The following is a 17,604-nucleotide window of genomic DNA, read 5'->3' on the forward strand; positions in this document are numbered from 1 at the left end:
GCGCTTTTACAACCGGACCAAAAACCGTGGTTGACTACAGTTTTAGGTCCGGTTGTAAAAGCGCATACGGCGCAAAAATGAGCCGACCGGACCGAACGTTTCACTCCGGTCGGCTCATTGAAATGAATGACATACGGGAGCGCGAGCTTTTAGCTCCCCCCTGCCGTATGCACTCCAGTATGGGACAAAACGTAGTGTGAACCCAGCCTAACATCATGAGTATTCCCGACAAGAAACCTGTATGAAGCTGGCATGTTGTTCTGAAGGCGTGTCAGTAAAAAATGACCAATTGTGTCTAATACCCTAACCAAATGATCTACATCCACTGTGTGCACCGCATGAAACATGTTAACCGTATGTACGGCACAACCTGCTAACAGTATACCCAACTACAAGTCGCTAATCAATATGTTATTGCTCTGAGACATGTCTAACAATAACCTATGTGTTGCATCCCCCCTGCAGACGTAGGAGGTTTAAAGGGGTACTCCGCCCCTGGCATCTTATCCCCTATCCAAAGGATAGGGGATAAGATGTTAGATCGCCGCAGTCCCGCTGCGGCACCCCGCCATCATTACTGCACAGAGCAAGTTCGCTCTGTGCGTAATGACGGGCGATACAGGGGGCGGAGCAGCCTGACGTCATGGCTCCGCCCATCATGACATCACGGCCCGTCCCCTTAATACAAGTCTATGGCAGGGGGCGTGACAACCGGCACACCCCCTCCCATAGACTTTTATTGATGGCGGCGGGCCGTGACGTCACGAGGGGCGGAGCCATTACGTAACGATGCCCCGGCCCCTGTATTGCCCGTCATTACGTGCAGAGCGATCTCGCTCTGAACAGTAATGATAGCGGGGTGCTGCAGCAGCGATCCCCGGGGTCCCCAGCAGCGGGACCCCGGTGATCTGACATCTTATCCGCCCTGATAAGATGTCTAGGGGCGGAGTACCCCTTTAAGAATGTGCTCGATATATCTGCAGTGAATGCAAGCACAATATGAATACTGTAATCGTGTATTGTAAATATATGTACAGCCAGAGGTGCAACTGCTATTCAACACTAGGAACGAATGCACATAATAACCTACCCGCATACAACTATGGTAGTATGCAACAAATGCTGTGTACTGGTGCATGTATCATACACAAGCTGGGAGCATAAGTACCGTGAAAACGTAAGGAACAGCATACATGCCTAGAAAATAAAGTGTAAACAACATATATCTAAAAAGATAAAAGACAACGTGCAACTATGCCGGATAGTTGAATATGTCCACTCTAAGTAACTGATAACGTGGTCATGAAATACCACGGAGGAGGCTGTATCTGTCCTGAGAACATCTCAGGTCATGACAATAAACAACAATGTAATTGCTCTGAAAATTTGTCGGTAGCAACCGACATTAACCCCTTAAGCTGAAGGAGTCAGGCAAATAGGGCAACATCCTAACAAAGCTGTATAAGCTTTCCATATAAACACTATGCACGAATATGCAGTATGAAAGCTATGAGCACGAGTACAGTAAAGTTACGGGAGCATATGTGTAGTGTAGACTCTAAGGATGGAAATGCAGAAAAACTATTACGCATGTGAAGTACAACAAAATAAAGCTATGAACGTAACCAGACTACCAGACTGAGCGTAATGTGCAAGTATGCCAGATAGTTGAATCTGTTTACTATAACAAAATAACGTAATCGAGAACTACAACAGGCGAGGTTGTATCTGACCTGAAAACATGTCAGGTCATAACAAATACACAAACGACAAAATTGCTCTGAATACGAGTCAGTAGCAACCGACATTACCCCTTAACCTGAAGAGGAGTCAGGCAACAGGGTAACACTGAGTATTCCTGAAATTGGTGGCTCTGAATGAGAGTCAGTAAAACCGCGATTCAACCCCATATCCTGAAGGAACGAGTCAGGTGACCGGGTATTGAACAGCCGATTAGTGCCACTAAAATGATGACCACCCTTTGAACGAGTACTTGTGCCGGATAGTTGAATATGTGTACTATAACTAACTGATAACGTAGTCGTGAAATACAACAGAGGAGGTTGTATCTGACCTGAGAACTTGTCAGGTCATGACAATAAACAACAATGCGATTGCTCTGAACGAGTCAGTAGCAACCGACATTGACCCCTTAACCTGAAGAGGAGTCAGGCAATAGGGCAACATCCTGACAAACCTGAGTGAACTTTCCGTATAAAAGACTATGCACGAATACACAGAATGAATGCTATGAACATAAGTACAGTAAAAGCTACGGGAGCATGTGTGTAGTGTAGACGCTATGGATGAACATGCAGAATAAATACCATTACCCATGTACACTAAATGCTATGTTAATGCAGAGAACATCACAGAATGAATGCTACATGTACACAGAATAAGTACTACAACGTGTCAGCATAATAATTACTACCATCGTATGTACAGAATGAATGCTACGAATGTCCGTGTAGTGTATTGCTACAATTCTATGTGCAATATACATGACGTGGACATTTCTGTGGTAGGAATACAATAGGGGTGTGAATCGCCAATAATTTGGCGATTCGAATCGCGATACCAGGGTGGCGATTCGATATATCGCAATATATCGCGATACTGTCATGTTGGCGATATATCACGATATATCGCGATATTCCCTATTAAAAGCTTGGGAAAACTTATTCTAGCTGAGAAAAAACAAGATCCCGCGAGAGTTGTCCTGTGAGTGCGTACGTTCTCCTTCCTGTTTGTTCTGAGTCTGTAGTCTCGCGGTAGCAGCCTGTGAGTGGGACAGAGCTGATAACAGGTACACTGCCAACTAGTGGTCAGGAGTTTAAGTGTTAAAAAAAATAAGACAGACAAATAGGACTGTGACTCAGTGAGTGAAATACAGTAAACGTTAATTATAACAATTTATTTAAAAAAAAAATCGATTCTCAGAATTTTTAAATCGATTCAGTATCGCGGAACAAAAAATCGCGATAATCGCGCAAATCGATTTTTTCTTACATCCCTAGAATACAATGAGCGTATATGTGGTATAAATGCTATGAGCGTATAGTGGTATAATACTATGAGCAGTATAATGCTATGAGTATACTTGCGGTATCAATGCTAAGAGGATATGTGCCTGATGTAGGCCATGTGTATGTGCAGTATAAATGCTACAACTACATGTGCAGTATAAGCGTCGAGCATATGTGCTACGAATTAATATGTGGTATGATGCTATGAGTACTATGAGCAGTATAATGCTGTGAACATGCTATGAGCGCATAGCCACAACTGCAAGAAACAGCATGACACTATGTGTGAGAACCGTATCAAACCTGCGTGTATGAATGCGGTGAACAAAACCATGACCGTGTAACCAATATAACTGCCATGAGCGTATGAAACCTGCGTGTATGAATGCGGTGAACATGTGAACAACTTAAGAACCGTGAGCGTGTGACCACTATAACTGCCATGAGTGTATGAACCGTATGATTGCCATAGGCAGTATACTGCCGTAACCAGTATGAAATACCATTAACATATGAACCAAATGATACTTTTAGCGTATGAACCAGTGATAATTACGAGGTGTTTGATTGCCATGAACGTAACATGGTAGAAAGAAAGCAAGACCATGAACATGCCAAGAATATGTGAACAGCATAAAAGCCAAGTTTGTGGACCGTGTAAAACACCAGCAAGTGAGAGAATAACCATGAGGTGAACAGCATAAACGAGTTTGCACAGTATAAATGCTTTGAATATAGCGTCAGAGGGGGACATGTATCAAAGATTTTACCCCTGTTTTGTGTGTATTTTTTTGCGCAAAATTTTGCGCAAGCCCTTTTTTTGCGCCTTTTTTTGCGCACGTTTTGGTAGAGCATGTCGTCCAGATGTGGCCAAATCAGGGTACTTTGGAGTGACATCTATAGTACACATGGATTTATTACCTGCGTTCTTTTCCTTTGCACCAAAAATGTTGACGCACGTGCGTCTTTTTCCCCATAAATATAAGCCATCTTTAACTGCATGTAGAGAAATCCTTTCTATTTCTGAAGGAAAGTTCTACTAAGGAACCACCAGAATGTTTTTACTTTCCTATCTCAATTCCTCATTTGGTTTGCTTTATTTTGCTTTTTACTCCTTGGTTATTCCAAAGCACTTTTAAAATAATTTGCATATAGAATATTTGTTTACAGTTCAGTTATTCATTAGATCACTTGTATATTGGTATTATTTTATGATCCAACAATTTAATACATTTACGTAGGAAATGTTTGATTACTTATCATTGAACAAGCTCCGTCACATTAAAATAGCTTTGTAATCCACTTAACACTGTAGATCATTCTTTTATTTTTACAATTTACTGCTTTCCGTTATACTTTTCCCCAGCGCCCGGTAAGATGGTGGCTATCACTGATAGCCAGCCATCCTACCATGTGACCACGGGGGGTTTCATCCCCCCCCCCAGCTGACAGCAGCGTTTCGCTATCAGAATACTTAGCAGCGCGGTGTGTGAGTCCGGATCACGGGGATCGGGACACACACCGCTCTGCTAAGTGTCCCTTACCCGTCCTCCGGCATCACTTACCCGGCCATGAGGTGTCCTGAGCAGTCCCGGTGCGAGCGGCGTCCTCCAGGCGGTCCCAAGGGGGTGCGTCCCCGCGGTGAGTTTGCAGCAGCAGGGCGGCATCTTCATTGGCAGCAGTGAGATCGCCGTAAAGCGATCTCACTGCTGCCTCTGGGAGTTTCAAAACTGCAACTCCCAGCATGCCCAGACAGCCTTTGGCTTTCTGGGAGTTGTAGTTTTGCAACATCTGGAGGGCCACAGTTTGGAGACCACTGTATAATGGTCTCCAATCTGTGCTCTTCCAGATGTTCCAAAATTACAAATCTCAGCATGCCCACTGTCGAGGCATGCTGGGAGTTGTAGTTCTGTAACATCTGGAAGACCACAGATTGCAGACCATTATACAGTGGTCTACAAACTGTGGACCTCCAGCTATTGCAAAACTACAACTCCCAGCATTCCCAGACTGCCCAAGCATGCTGGGAGTTGTAGTTCGTCAACATCTGACCCTTCAGATATTGCCGAAATACAACTTCCAGCATGTCTGGCCATGCTGGGTATTATAGTTTTGCAACAGCTGGAGGCACACTAGTTGGGAAACATTGTTCGTTACCTAACTCTTTTTCCCAACCCGTGTGCCTCCAGCTGTGCCTCCAAACTATAACGCCCAGCATGCACTGACAGACCATGCATGCTGGGAATTGAAGTTATGCAACAGCTGGAGGCACACTGGTTTGGAAACTCTAAGTTAAGTAAAAAACTTTCAAGTGTTTTGCAACCAGTGTGCCTTCAGCTGTTGCATAAATACAACCCTCAGCATGCAAGGACTGCCAAAGGGCATGCTGGGAGTTGTAGCAGTATGTCTCCAGCTGTTGCATAACTACAAGTTCCAGCATGTCCTTCTGCTGTCACTGCATGCTGAGATTTGAAGTTTTTGCAACAGCTGAAGGCACACTGGTTGCGAAACACTGAGTCTGTTTCCGTGTTTCGCAACCAGTGTGCCTCCAGCTGTGGTAAAGCTACAACTCCCAGCATGCACGGAGTTGTAGTTTTGCAACAGCTGGATGTTTCCCCCCCCCCCCTCCCCCCAATGTGAATGGACAGGGTAGACTCACATGGGCGGAGGTTTACAGGGAGTGCTGCAAGATTGAGATGCAGCAAACTCGCTGTCAACCCCCGCCCGTGTGACTGTACCCTAAAAACACTACACTACACTTAAATAAAATAAGTAAAAAACACTATATATACACACATACCGCTACGCAGACCCCCTCCCCTCCCCAATAAATATGAACAACGTCTGGTACGGCACTGTTTCCAAAATGGAGCCTCCAGCTGTTGCAAAACAACAACTCCCAGTATTGCCGGACAGCCATTGACTGTCCAGGCATGTTGGGAGTTTTGCAACAGCTGGAGGCACCCTGTTTGGGAAACACTGGCATAGAATACCCCTATGTCCACCCCTATGCAAAACCATAATTTAGGCCTCAAATGTGCATGGCGCTCTCACTTTGGAGCCCTGTCGTATTTCAAGGCAACATTTTAGGGTCACATATGGGGTATCGCCGTACTCGGGAGAAATTGCCTTACAGATTTTGGGGGGCTTTTTCTCCTTTTACCCCTTATGAAAAGGAACAGTTGGAGTCTACACCAGCATGTTAGCGTATAAAAATAAAATTATTTACACTGAAATGCAGGTGTTGCCGCATACTTTACATTTTCACAAGAGGTAAATGGGAAAAAAGATCCCCATTTTTTGGGACACAATTTAGCCAGAGTACGGAGATACCACATATGTGGGCGCAAAGTGCTCTGCAGGCGCACAACAAGGCCCATAAGGTAGAGTGCACCATGTACATTTGAGGTGATTTGCACAGGGGTGTCACAGATGTTAAATGAAGAATAAGGACATTGGTATAACTGATGTGTTATAATTGGGAGATGTGGTATTATTGTGAGATTAAAACTCTACATAATGAAGAAAAAATTCTAAAACTAATAACGAGGACACAATTACTGTTTAGGTGCAGATACGCTGCAGACAAAGCTCCTACTAAATAGAGCTGCGGTGTAAATTTATGCTTTGAGGAGAATTCTAAATTTAAACGCAATTCAAGAAAGTAGCTGCACAAGAATGATAAATTTAACGCAGCTGCACCAAATTTACACAACAGGCAGAGGGGTAAAAAACTTCTATTATACACTGGAAATGATACATGTCCCCCAGTGAGTATATGTACCGTATATAATGATATTAGCACATGAAACTGTATACATACTATGTGTGTACGAGCAGTGTGCCATAAGCATATGAATTAACCATGAGTGTAAGGACGATAAGAAACTCATGGAGTTATCAAACCATGAAGATGCTCTACTCGTGTGCACCTTATACCAGTAATGCGTGTATGCCCATTATAAACCGAGCGTATGAACCGTATGGATACCATGATCGTGCAAATAACGAGTATTACACTGTGTATATTATGATTTCATTAGATGTAGCCTTCTTTACCGTGAGGACTGTGAATTTATGGAACGGTCTACCTCAGGAACTGGTCACAGCAGGAACAATTAACAGCTTTAAAACAGGATTAGATACATTCCTGGAACAAAACAACATTAATGCTTATGAAGAAATATAAAATCCCATCCCTTCCAATATCGCGCCACACCCCTACCCCTTAATTCCCTGGTTGAACTTGATGGACATATGTCTTTTTTCGACCGTACTAACTATGTAACTATGTAGCCTGTTATCTCTACAGAGCATTGCACCCTACTGTATACTACATTGAAAGACACTCTGCAGAGCACTGCATCACCACACACAGCATATGCTACCCTGCAACAAGATCCACTGCAGAGTATTGCAAAACACCAAACAGTAAATGCCACCCTGTGTTGCAACGAGACCCTTCGAAGAGCATTGCACCACACTGCACATGCTAACTGTAACCCTCTGCAGAGCATTGCACTATGCCCTATATAATATGTTATATTGAAACCATCCCATCTGCAGAGCATTGCACTAACTGTATAAAGTTTGTTTATAATGAGACCATCTGCAGAGTATAGCACTATACTGTATATCATGTATACTTTATTGTAACGAGTCCATCTGCAGAGCATAGCACCATAGCTGTATATCATGTATACTATATTGTAACGAGACCATCTGCAGATTATTGCACCATAACTGTATATGATGTATACTATATTGCAACAAGACCATCTGCAGAGCACTGCACTATACCGTAATACAGTACATGTTATATTATAACGAGACCCTTTGCAAAGCATTACACTGTACCGTATACTGCAAGCGCACCATATACGCCGCAGAGCACCGCAGCACACAGCAAAAGTTATATTGAAACGACTCTTTGCAGAGCATTACACTATACTTTAGATTAACGATAGCAGACAAGCTGACAGGACCGCCTAACGAGGACTAACTAACGAGGACGAGGACTAACGAGCTGCCGCAACCTGTCCCAAGGGCATAGACAAATGTAGCTATACGGGTGGTCCACATGTCGCCATGAGGCAGCTAGCGGGCTGCACGAAATGCTGAGGCCGCACCACCCCCAGCACCGATTTAACTCACCTGCTTGCCGCTCCTGGCCCCCACTACCGCTGAGGGCAGAGCCAGCCAGAACCATACCTGCCCAATATTACCTTATAATCAGAGTGAGACACAGCATCCCCAGATAAGACAGCCAGCGGAGCTGCCAGGATGCCGCGCCTGCACCCCCCAGACTCATGATCAGCGAGGCCTCGGCACCGTGAGCAGCAGCTCTGAAGATTTTTGTGGGAGATTTAAACACCAGACACAGGAAGCAGAGATTCCACAAACGTCACGTGCTCCGCCCCTGTAGGAGAGGGGGAAGTTATATACACACACCCCCACCTGTTCCCAATAAGCCCCACCTGGAAGTGCAGGGAGCGATAATTACTTCCGACCCTCGCACAAATACAGCCCATCAGGCTTTATACATATACACACACACACACACTTTTTTTTTTTTTTGCTTTAGCTGTGCACATTAGTCGCTCCACATATTCAGTTATTTAGCACCCTGTTAGCCTTTTATTTTTTTTTTATTTTTTTTTTTTTTAAAGGGGCATAGTTAGGCTTTTTGGGCTATTAACACCCTATTTTCAAATGTTTGTGCACCAGAAAGTGTAGCAATTAATACCAGATATACCTGGTATTGAATGATGTGCTATTTATCTCAATTGTTCAGAAGACTAAAACACACTTCTGAAAAGGAGGCGTAGTTAAACAGAGGGTACAGTGTGTGGTAGTATTATATTTAGAGAGGGCAGCGTTTGGCAGGTTTATATTCAGAAGGTACAGTGTTTGGCAACATTATATATATAAATCTCAGTATGTGTGCAAGCACGTGTATGTTCCAGCATCACTTCCAAATGGCTAAAGATATTTTCATGAAACTATGTATACATTACTTATATGTCAACTACAAACATAGGATAGATAAGTTAACCCTTACCCACCCCCATTTGCGAGCGTCAGGATTTTTCTTTAAATGCAACAAAGAGGACCTATGAGTGGAGGGTTAATCCAATATTATTTACATTTGACCGCTAAGCGATCACTAAGACCCTATATTTCCCACCCAATATTAACGTTTATTGAGCAAAGATTAAAATAACCTCACACATATTGATCCATAATCCATTGATTGGCATGTTTACACTAACATGCTGGTGTTGCCCCATACTTTTTATTTTCACAAGCGGTAAAAGCAAAGTAAGAGCCCCAAAATTTGTAACGCAATTTCTCCTGCGTACGGAAATACCCCATATATGGGCATAAAATGCTCTGCGGACGCACAACAAGGCTCAGAAGTGAGAGCGCACTATGTCCATTTGAGGCCTAAATTGGTGATTTGCACAGGGGTGGCTGATTTTACAGCGGTTCAGACATAAACGCAAAATACATACCCACATGTGACCCCATTTTGTAAACTACATCCCTCACGGAACGTAACAAGGGGTATAGTGAGCCTTAACACCCCACAGGTGTTTGAAGAATTTTCATTAAAGTTGGATGGGAAAATGAAAAAATAAAAAAATTCTCACTAAAATGCTGGTGTTAGCCCAAATGTCTCATTTACTGATTATATAAATACCATGTGTGGACGTAAAGTGCTCTGCTGGCACACTACAATGCTCAGAAGATAAGAAGCGCCATTGGGATTTTTAATAGAAAATTTGCCCGGAATTGAAGGCCACGTGTTTTTACAAAGCCCCCATAGTGCCAGAACAATGCCCCCCCCCCCTCATGTAATGTAATAAGGGGTACAGTGAGCATTTACGCCCCACAGGTGTCCAACAGATTTTTGAAACAGTGGTCTGTGAAAATGAAAAATGAAATTTTTCATTTATACAGCCCACTGTTCCAAAGATCTGTCAAATGCCAGTAACGACAATGGACCCTGACTTCCATTCCAAACAAATTCTCTTTCCAAAAGCTCAACGGCGCTCCTCCTCTTCTGAGCATTGTAGTGCGCCAGCAGAGTACTTGACGTCCCTACCCAGAAGAAATTGGGTTACACATTTTGGGGGTCATTTTCTCCCATTACCCCTTGTAAAAAAAAAAAATATTTGGGGGGGGGGGGGGGAAACTGCATTTTAGTAAAAAATTCTCTCTATTTACACATCCAACTTTAACAAAAAGTCGTCAAACACCTGTGAGGTATTAAGGCTCACTGTACCCCTTGTTACGTTCCTTAAGAGGCGTAGTTTCCAAAATAGTATGCCATGCAACATGCCCCCCAAAAACCATTTCAGCAAAATTCACTCTCCAAAATCCCATTGTTGCTTCTTCCCTTCTGAGCCCTCTACTGTGCCCGCCGAACACTTGACATACACATATCAGGTATTTCCTTACTCGAGAGAAATTGAGTTACCAATTTTGGGGGGCTTTTTCTCCTATTACCCCTGGTAAAAATAGAAAAACTGGGTCTACAAGAACATGAGAGTGTAAAAAAATGAAGATTTTTATTTTTCTCCTTCACTTTGCTGCTATTCCTGTGAAACACCTAAAGGGTTAAAACACTCACTACAATGTATTTTGGATACTTTGAGGGTGCAGTTTTTATAACGGGTTCATTTGTGGGGGATTTCTTATATGAATGCCCTTCAAATCTACTTCAAAACTGAACCGGTCCCTGAAAAATTCCGATTTAGAAAATGTTGTAAAAATTGGAAAATTGCTGCTAAATTGTGAAGCCCTCTGATGTCTTCCAAAAGTATAAACAAGTCAACTTTAACCCCTTAAGGTTTTTCTGTTTTTGCACTTTCGTTTTTCCTCCTTATCTCTTAAAAATCATAACCCTTTCAATTTTCCACCTAAAAATCCATATTATGGCTTATTTTTTGCGTCGCCAATTCTACTTTGCAGTGACATTAGTCATTTTACCCAAAAATGCACGGCGAAACGGAAAAAAAATCATTGTGCGACAAAATCGAAGAAAAAACGCCATTTTGTAACTTTTGGGGGCTTCCGTTTCTACGCAGTGCATATTTCGGTAAAAATTACACCTTATTATTCTGTAGGTCCATACTGTTAAAATGATACCCTACTTATATAGGTTTGATTTTGTCGCACTTCTGGAAAAAATCATAACTACATGCAGGAAAATTTATACGTTTAAAAATGTCATCTTCTGACCCCTATAACTTTTTTTTTTTCAACGTACAGGGCAGTATGAGGACTCATTTTTTGCGCCGTGATCTGAAGTTTTTATCAGTATGATTTTTTTGTTTTGATCGGACTTTTTGATCACTTTTTAATGGTATAAAAAGTGACCAAAAATGCGCTTTTTTTGATTTTGGAATTTTTTAGCGCGTACGCCATTGACCGTGCGGTTTAATTAATTATATTTTTATAGTTCGGACATTTACGCACGCGGCTATACCACATATGTTTATTTTTATTTAATTTTTTTTATGGGAAAAGGGGGGCGATTCAAACTTTTATTAGGGAAGGGGTTAAATGATCTTTAACACTTTTTTTTTTGCAGTGTTATAGGTCCCATAGGGACCTATAACACTGCACACACTGATCTTTTACACTGATCACAGGCGTGTATTAACACGCCTGTGATCAGTGTTATCGGCGCTTGACTGCTCCTGCCTGGATCTCAGGCACGGAGCAGTCATTCGCCGATCGGACACCGAGGAGGCAGGTAATGGCCCTCCCGGTGTCCTGTCAGCTGTTCGGGACGCCGCGATTTCACCGCGGCGGTCCCGAACAGACCGACTGAGCAGCCGGGTCACTTTCACTTTAGAAGCGGCGGTCAGCTTTGACCGCCGCTTCTAAAGGGTTAATACCGCACATCGCCGCGATCGGCGATGTGTGGTATTAGCCGCGGGTTCCAGCCGTTGATGAGCGCCGGGACCGACGCGATATGATGCGGGATCGCGGCGTGATCCCGCTTCAAATCGCGGGAGCCGGCGCAGGACGTAAATATACGTCCTGCATCGTTAAGGGGTTAAGAAGCGGGCAGCGGCGGCGGTCTCTGGCACTGCAAGAGCCGCTGCAGTTCATTGATTTAAAGCGCCCGCTTTACATCATTGATCTGCAACGGCTTCTTCCCCACAGGGGAATATCGGTATAAATTATTGGCTATCGGCCTGAGAGGTGACAGATTATCGGTATGCGCCCTAAAAAAAAAAAATATATATATATTATATTTTATATATTATATTATATTATATTATATAATCTATCTATCTATCCTGATCCCTGGTATCTATGACAAGGGGGCATCCTCTACGTTACATAGTTAGTACGGTCGAAAAAAGACATATGTCCATCAAGTTCAACCAGGGAATTAAGGGGTAGGGGTGTGGCGCGATATTGGGGAAGGGATGGGATTTTATATTTCTTCATAAGCATTAATGTTATTTTGTTCCAGGAATTTATCTAATCCTGTTTTAAAGCTGTTTAGAGGAAAGAAGTTTTCTACACCAGCAAAGACTGGGGTTCTTTACTGTAAGAGCAGTGAGACTGTGGAATTCTCTCCCGGATAAGGTGGTGAACTCTGTTAAAGAATTTAAAAAGAGTCTGGATATTAGATTTATAGGGACAGAACATTGATCCAGGGATTTATTCTGACTGCCATATCTGGAGTCGGGAAGGAATTTTTACCTCTAGTATGAGGGTTTTTTGCCTTCCTCTGGATCAACTCTGAATTTGATGGACTCTGGTCTTTTTTCAACCTTATAAACTATGTTACTATAGTTGCTCACTACTCACAGGTATTGTTCTACTATATGTAGTCAATTAACAAGGTTGTAATGCTTACTAATATATCTGATATTAATTTGCATACATCATTGTGTTTATTACTCATTTAAATTTATAATCTTATAACCAATAAACCGTATACTTTTATAATACCTGTGTATTATTGTATACTGCAAAACTACAACCTTAAACCTTAACTTAAGGACGAATACAAATAAACCTGTATGCCCCTGAAAGGCCAGGCCTGTTTTTTCACATCGGGGATGTCTGTCTTTATTAGAGAATAACTCTGGTAACGTTTTGCCAATCACGATAATTCTGACACTGTTTTTTGTCACAAGTTGTCCTTCATGTACATAGTAAAAGTAAGCAGATATCATTTGTAGGTTTTTTTTTTGTTTTTTTTTACAATGCAAAAAATACTGAAATTTAAAAAAAAAAAAAATTAAGATTTTTTGCTATTTTAACACTAATATTTTGCATATATTTATACTTCCTGACCAAATAGTTTATGAAACTTATACTTTCAGATGTCTATTTTGACAGCAATTTTTTTGTTTTTAATTAACATTTTAAATTAATTAGAAGCCTAACAAATTAACTTGAAATTTTGAAAATTTAGGAAATTTGAAAAGTACATTTTTTTTTTATGTGCTATGCAAGGTTTGCAGAAATTTGAAGGTGGTAGAACATAGGAACCCCCCCCCCCCCCCCAAATGATCCCATTTTAAAAACCTAGACCCCTCAAGGTATTCGCTAGGGGGTACAGTGAGTATTTTAACGCCATAGTTTTTTGGCAGGAATTACAAAGTCAGTGTTAAAAATTCGCAATTTTTCACAAATGCATCATTTGTGGGGCATATTTTTTGTACATTACTTCTGATAATAAAATATAGGGTGCATTTCTCGCATTAAGCTGCTCGGCCAGTGTCTGGAAATACCCCCGCTTAGGCCATATTTGGTTCCTTGGCTGCGTGGTAGGACCCCAAAAGAGAGGAGCCCCCTTTGGCTTTCAGGGCATCATTATATGAATAGTCCCCATTCATACTGTATTTCTGCAGTATAGGTGTCCGTTGTCATGTCAAAAAAGGGATGCCAATGTATATTGTACCGTCTCATTCAGAAATGAATGGAGCTGCAACAGTATACGTCAGCATCACTCTTTTTGACATGATGCTGACTGATACCTCTAACACTGCGGAAACACAGTATGAATGGGACGCAGTGTAGGGTCACACAGAGCGCATCCGCAGCATATTTCACACCGCGGATGCCCCCCAGCAGTCAAAAGGGCGAGATCACTGCTGTGGCTGGGTAGCTCAGTGTCTCCGCTCATGACTTCCGGAAGGAAATCAGACGCCATTAGTGGACACACAAAGCTACCCAGCTGCAGCAGGGAGCTCATTATTGTGACTGTTGGCGGGCATCCGCAGCACATAATATGCTGCGGATGTGCGCCGTGTGATCCTACATATACATTTTTATTTTTCATTATATTTATTTAATAAATGTATTTTAATTAAAGTTTTTATTTTTTTATAATTTTTTTTACACTTTTATACTTATTGTTGTTACACTTATTTTATATATTTTTTTCACTTTTTTTAATGCTTTGGAATACTTAGTATTCCAAAGCATTGCAGATATATGCTGCCTGCTAGTTTTACACTAGCAGGCAGCATGAGGACTTGCCTCTGGTACATCCTCACAGGCAATAACCGGGGCAGGCCTGGGGGTCCTAGTAAAGACCCCCGGCTGCACAGGTAAGCAGCAGCACCCCGCGATAGTTGCGGGGTGCTACAGGAGAGAGACAGAGGGAGCCCCCTCCCTCTGTCAAAACTACTTACAGCTCGCGGTCGCTTCCGACCGCGGCTGTAAGGGTTAAACTGCCGGTACCAAAGTTTTCTTCTGTCCCGGCAGTAACCCAGGTCCCCGCCCACCAGGGATTACACACAGCACCCCGAGATCGCGCTACGGGGTGCTGCAGGGGTGACAGAGGGAGTTCCCTCCCTCTGTCATAAAACTTACAGCCCGCGGTCACTTCCGACCGCGGCTGTAAGGGTTAAACGGCTGGGACCAAAGTTTACTTCGTTTCCGGCAGTGCTGCAGGGTCCCAACTGTGTGTTACAGCTGAGTCCCCGCCGTCATCTCGTGGGTGCACTGGGCAGCACCCACGAGAAGCATGGACGAGTATAGACGTCCAGTTGCTGGAACGGCCGCCAACCTGGACGTCTATACTTGTCCGTGGTCATTATCGGGTTAAGCATTAATGTCATCCAGTCCTAAAAAGAACTTGTTGACATCTGAGGAAAGTGTCTGACTCAGATGTGAATTGTATTGATTGGCTTGGTCTACAATTCCCCAGGTCATCATTTTGATGACTTTCAAAAAAAATAAATAAATAAATAAATAAATAAAAAAAAATTCTTTTTCATAATACCCCCCCACATGTGACCCCATTTTGGAAACTACACCCCTCACAGAATTTAACAAGGGGTGCAGTGAGCATTTACACCCCACTGGTGTTTGACAGATCTTTGGAACAGTGCGCTGAGCACATGAAAATTTTTATTTTTCATTATTTACGGACCATAGTTCCAAAAATGTCATACACCTGTGGGGTGTAAATGCTCACTGTACCCCTTATTACATGAGGGGTGCAGTTTTCAAGATGGGGGGGGGGGTCACACTGTTCTGGATGAACTAAGGGGGAGGGGGAGTGAGTTGAGCGGGGGGAGCGGGCTGCGCAGCATGTGCTCCGGTGTTCACCTATACAGGGTGACTCCAGTTGTTTCCCCCACTACAACTCCCAGCATGCCCTGACAGCCAATAGATGTCAGGGCAAGCTGAGAGTTGCAGTGGGGAAACAGCTGGAGGCACCCTGTATAGGTGAACTACGGGCGGAAGTGCCGGCCCCAGCAGGCATCAGTGATGTGGTGCCTGCTGGGGAAGTCTGCCTGGTTGTGAGTACGCTACCAGGCAGACAAAAAAGCATTTTTAATATGTAAAAAAAAAAAATTTAAGGCAGGGAGGGGGTTAGGGATAGATGGGTAATAGACAGGGGAAAAAAATTAATAAATAAGTGATGGTGGGAGCTACCCTTTAATGAAAATTCGCCAAACACCTGTGGGGTGTTAAGGCTCACTATACCCCTTGTTACCTTCCGTGAGGGGTGTAGTTTCCAAAATAGGGTCACATGTGGGTATTTATTTTTTTGCGTTTATGTCAGACCCGCCAATCACCAATTTACGCCTCAGATGTACATAGTGTGCTCGCAGAGTATTTTACACCCACATATGGGGAATTTCTGTAGAAATTGCTTTACAAATTTTTTGGGGGGCTTCCCCCCCCCCCCTTTTACCTCATGAAAATTATGGGGGCAACACCAGCATGTAAGTGTAATTTTTTATTTATTTATTTATTTATTTTAAATTTGTAAAGCAATACACCATATGTGGCCCTAAACTATTTCCTTGAAATACGACAGGCCTCCCAAGTGAGAGCGCCATGCACATTTGAAACCTATATTAGGGATAGGTCTACGGATGGACTCTGATGCAAGCCTTACAATTGGCGCCGCTATCAAAAATATCCTACGCCAGTGATTCCCAAAGAGGGTGCCTCCAGCTGTTGCTAGACTCCAAGCAAGCTTGGACAGTCAATAGCTGTCCGGAAATGGAGCCTCCAGCTGTTGCAAAACAACAACTCCCATTTTGGAAACACTGCCGTACGATTTTTTTCATTTCTATTGGGGGGGGGGGGGGGGGGGGCAGTGTACGTGTGTATATGTAGTGCTTTACTTTTTATTTTGTGTTAGTGTTTTTAGGGTACAAACTCAATGTAAACCCTGCCCGTGTGAACGTACCCAGTACATTCACCTCCAGCTGTTGCTAAACTACAACTCCCAGCATGCACTGACAGACCATGCATGCTGGGAGTTGTAGTTTTGCAACAGCTGGAGGCACACTGGAAAACCTTCAGTTAGGTTCTGTTACCTAACAATGTTTTCCAACCAGTGTGCCTCCAGCTGTTGCAAAAATTACAACTCCCAGCATGTACTGATCTCCGAAGGGCATGCTGAGAGTTGTAGTTATGCAACAGCTGGAGGCATGCAACTACAATTCCCAGCATGGTGAAACAGCCATGTTGTAGTTTTTTTCAAGATTTTGAGGGCTGCATAGTACAGTGATCTCCAAATTGTGGCCATCCAGACGTTTCAAAACTACAAATCCCAGCATGAACAGACAGCAAACTGCTGTGTAGATCTTGTAAAACTACAACTCCTGGCATGCCCACACAGCAGTTTGCTGTCTGGGCATGCTGGGATTTGTAGTTATGCCACATCTGGAGGGCCACAGTTTGGAGACCACTCCATAGGACCTAACCCCCCCCCCCCCCCCCTTCGGTGATGTGACGGGATGCCTGCTGAATGATTCCCATGAACTTAAGGACTCAGGATGCAGGACGTATGCATGCGTCCTGAAGAGGATAATAGGGGTGAAAACATTTTTCTTTTTAATTAACTGGTGCCAGAACATTAAAACAGATTTGTAAATTACTCCTATTTAAAAAAAATCTTAACCCTTCCAGTACTTAGCTGCAGTATTCTCCACATGAAGTTCTTTTAAAATTCCTTTTATGATGGACAAAGGTGTTGGCAGAAAGCACTGTGGTCAATGTCAAGACCTGTCCAGAGCAGATAAGTACCTGTCCATACAGCAGATAAGTACTGGAAGGAATAAGATTC

At 43.0% G+C, this 17,604-nt stretch overlaps 1 protein-coding gene across 1 annotated transcript in view; it reads right to left on the reverse strand.

The window, feature by feature from the left end:
* The window catches only part of HDGFL2 (HDGF like 2), a 236,887-nt gene that overhangs the window by 207,107 nt on the left and 12,176 nt on the right, over positions 1-17,604 (reverse strand). The window lies entirely within an intron of this gene.

This window comes from Hyla sarda, chromosome 1 (genome assembly GCF_029499605.1).
Source record: "Hyla sarda isolate aHylSar1 chromosome 1, aHylSar1.hap1, whole genome shotgun sequence".
In the NCBI taxonomy this organism is placed as follows: Eukaryota; Metazoa; Chordata; class Amphibia; order Anura; family Hylidae; genus Hyla; species Hyla sarda.